This window comes from Sciurus carolinensis, chromosome X (assembly GCF_902686445.1).
Source record: "Sciurus carolinensis chromosome X, mSciCar1.2, whole genome shotgun sequence".
Taxonomy (NCBI): Eukaryota; Metazoa; Chordata; class Mammalia; order Rodentia; family Sciuridae; genus Sciurus; species Sciurus carolinensis.
Genome location: NC_062232.1, coordinates 101,625,370 through 101,629,428, shown reverse-complemented (window position 1 = coordinate 101,629,428; position 4,059 = coordinate 101,625,370). Strand labels below are relative to the sequence as shown.

The 4,059-nt window shown below is 32.2% G+C and overlaps 1 non-coding gene across 1 annotated transcript; it reads left to right on the top strand.

Moving 5' to 3' along the window:
* The first annotated feature begins 3,366 nt into the window (after nucleotides 1-3,366).
* On the top strand, nucleotides 3,367-3,439 carry Trnam-cau (transfer RNA methionine (anticodon CAU)). The gene has a single exon. It is a non-coding gene; the product is annotated as a tRNA-Met (tRNA).
* The last annotated feature ends 620 nt before the right edge of the window (nucleotides 3,440-4,059 follow it).

Here is a 4,059-nt window from a genome sequence, read left to right as displayed (position 1 = left end):
GAGGAATTACAACTAAAATCACAGAAATATAAAGTCTCATTACAGACTATTACAAACAAGTATACACCAACAAAATTGACAACCTAAAAAAGTGTTTTAAAAATCCTAGACAGGTACACTTTAACAAAATTGAATCATGAAGAAATAGAAAACCTGAATAGACTAATAACAAGGAACAAGATTTAATAGGTAATTTTTAAAAAGTCTACCAATGGGCTGGGGATGTAGCTCAGTTGGTAGAGTGCCTGCCGCACAAGGCCCTGGGTTCAATCCCCAGCACTACAAAAAAAAAGTCTCCCAACAAAGGAAAACTCAGGACTAAATGGATCTACTGCTTAGTTCTACCAAAAAATTCAAGAACTAATACCAATTCTTATTAATTTTTCCACAAAATAGAATAGAAAGAAAATAAAAACAAAAAAAACTATAGGTCAATATCCTTAATAAGTATAAATACGGAAACTATCAACAACATACTAGCAAACCAAGTACAACAGTCCAGCAGCATATTTTGATGTTTATTCACCATAATCAAATTGGATACATACCAGGGTTCAAGATGACCTAAAATAAACAAATCAGTAAACATGATTGACCACATCAACAGAATGAAGCACAAAAATGATATACTTACCTCAACAGATGCATAAAAGATATTTTATATAATTCAACACCACTTCATGACAAAAATGCTGAACGAATTAGATATAGAAGAAATGTGCCACAAAATAATAAAGTTCACTTATAATAAGCCAAAAGTTAACATACTGAATGGGGAAAAAATGAAAGCTTTCTCTTTAAGATCTGGAATAAAACAAGGATGGTCATTTTTAGTAATTTCGTTCAGCACAGTACTAGTAGTCTTAACCAGAGCAATTAGGCAAGAATTTCACATTTGTTTTCCAAATGTGAAAACAAAAAGGAAGTCAACTTGTCACGATTTGCAAAAGACATGATCTTATATATAGAAAAAACTGAAAATGCTACCAAGATATTATTAGAACTGATAAATGAATTCAGCAAAGTTGCAGATAGAAAATCAATGTACAAAAATCAGTACTGTTGTAGTGTGGCTATATGTGAACAGTGAATTGTCTGAAACAGAAAACAAAAAAGCAATCCTATTAAAAGAGTGATAAAAATAAAATGCCTATGAAAAATTCAACCCAACAGGCAAAAGATTATCACTGTAGAGACAATGATAATTACAAAGTAATAAAACAGTGATGAAAGAGAGTGAAGAGGATATAAGGAAAAAAAGAAAGATATCCTGTGTTTATGATCTAGAAGCATAAATAATTTTTACATTTCCATACTGTTCAAGAGGATCTATAGATTCAATAAAATCCCTATCATGATAACAATGACATTCTTTACAAAACAAGGGAAAAATTTTAAATATGTTACCACAAAAAAAATAATCAAGGCAATCTTTAAAAAAGAACAAAGCAGGAAGCATTACGTTACCTAACTTCAAAATATTGCGAAAAGCTGAAGTAAACAAAGTAGCATGGTATTGTCAAAAATAAAGATACATAGATCAATGCAACAGAGTGAAAAGCCTAAAAGAAAATCCATACATTCACAGTCCATTGATTTTCAACAATCTGTCAAGAACCACACTGGAGAAATAGAAGTCTTTTTAATAAATGATACCGGGAAAATGGGATACCCAAATGTAGAAAGAAAAAAAAACTCCTCTCTCTCACCAGCTACAAAAACTTACCCAAAGTGGAATAAAGACTTAAATATAATGGCTGACACTATGAAACTACTAGAAGAAAATATAGAAGAAATATCTCAGGATATAGTAAGGGGCAAGGATTTTATGGACAAGATCCAAAGAGTACAGGAAACAAAAGCAAAAATAGACAAATGGGACTACATTAAACAAACAAAAAACTCTATAGAGCAAAGGGAATAATAAATAGCATTAAGAGAGAGCCTAAAGAATGGAAGAAAAATATTTGTAAACTATACATCTGACAATGGATTAAATCCAGAGTATATAAGAAATCCTAAAACCTCAATAGCACAAAACAAATAACCTGATGAAAAAATGGGGAATAAGGCTTGATAGACATTTCTAAATGAGGCCAAGAGGTACTTGGAAAAATGCTAAATATCACTAATCATCAGGGAAATGCAAATCACAACCACAATGAGATATCACCTCACCATAATAAAAATTGTTACTATCAAAAAGTCTCAAGATTGCAAGTGCAGAGAAGGATATGGAGAAAAGAGAACCCCTGCCACACTTTTGGTGGGAATATAAATTAGTACAGTCATTATGGAAAGCAGTATGGAGGTTCCTCAAAAAAACTAAAAACAGAACTACCACATGACCCATTAATCCCACTACTGGGTATATATCCAAAGTAAATAAAATCAGTATATCAAAGAGATTTAGCAAAGCCTGATGGATGGTATATTGATTTTGTTACAGACTTCAATGAATGATATATTTAATATGCTTTATATTTTTCAAGATTGAAAAATGAGTCTGGAGTCAAGGAAGCAAGTTAGTGAGACAAATTTACAGAAGAGAATAAATGAAGAATTGAATTACTGCTGGGGCAGTGAGGACCTCCATTTAATACATAACTAAAATCTGGTCTCACTATAATTGGTGGCCAATTAAAGGTGAATAATGAGAAGACAGAGACTAGAAGGTAGTGCTTGTTCACCAAAATGGAAATTCCTGAAGAAGACCAGGATAATATTTGGAAATATAACAATGAACTCAATGTTAGATATTTTCAGTATGAGGCTGATGTTGCAATCCAATGGTAAATCCTGTGAGTGGTTGAGATTATGGGTTTGAAGTTAAAGGAAAGGTCCCTGGGCTAGAGATGCAGAATTAAGAGCCATAGTAAAAGTGATTTTTGCAAAAGAGAGAGAGAGAGAGAACTGCACTCCCATGTCCATTACTGCACTATTCATAATGACCAATATATGGATAACATAAGTGCTCACCAACTAATTAATGGATAAAGGAAATGTGGTACATATACACTGTAGAATGCTATTCAGCAATCAAAAAAAAAGAAATCCTGTCATTTGCAATAAGAAGTATGGAACTAGAGATCATTATGTTAGGTAAAATAAGGCAGGCACAGAAAGACAAGTATCATATAATCACACTTATAAAAGGTATCTAAAATAGTTGATCTCACAGAAAATAAGAGTAAAATACTGGTTAACAAAGGATGCAGAAAGTAGGGGGGAAAGCTGAGAAAGGTTGAGCAATGGTTACAAGTTACAGTGGAAAGTAACAAGATTACTGATGGGCTATCATGCCCACTAGGGTAACCAATTATAATAATACTGTATTGTACATTTCAAAAAGGATACAAGGAGGCTGGGGATGTAGCTCAGTTGGTAGAGTGCTTGCCTCATAAGCATAAGGCCCTGGGTTCAATCCCCAGCACCACCAAAAAAAAAAAAGATACAATAGGATTTTGAAAGTTTTTACCATAAAGAAATGATAAAATGCTTGAGGATGTATGTTTGTGTACCCAGACTTATACATTACAAAATGTGCACAAGTATCAAAGTATCACATAGAACTTCATTAATTTTATTTTTGTTTTTATTTATCAATTACAATAAATTCATTTTAAATATAAATTTGAAAAATGATTTAAGAATTTGTGTAAAGAATTTAATATAAGCCACCATTAAGTGCAAAGTGTTTATTTTTTTTACTACGTAATTATCAGTTTTACAGGTACTGCTTTGTTTATACTACCTTTCTATGAAAGACTTCTAGTAGTTGTAGTTAGAATTGCTCAGAAGCAATATGAAGTTCCTATGGTATAAAATTATTGATGTGAAAACATGTTAGATCCTGTCCCCTGAATTTGAATCCCTTGCAACTATGAACAGAATGCTAAGATCCAGTAATCCAAACAAATTGAGGACCATTAAATCTGATACTACCTAGAATATGTGAATGTGTCTGCATATTTCATTTGTACATCTATGCACACATTCCCCACCATGTTCCCTTCTAACTACCTATTTATGTCAAAGGTATCTGCTTCTGTGAATGAA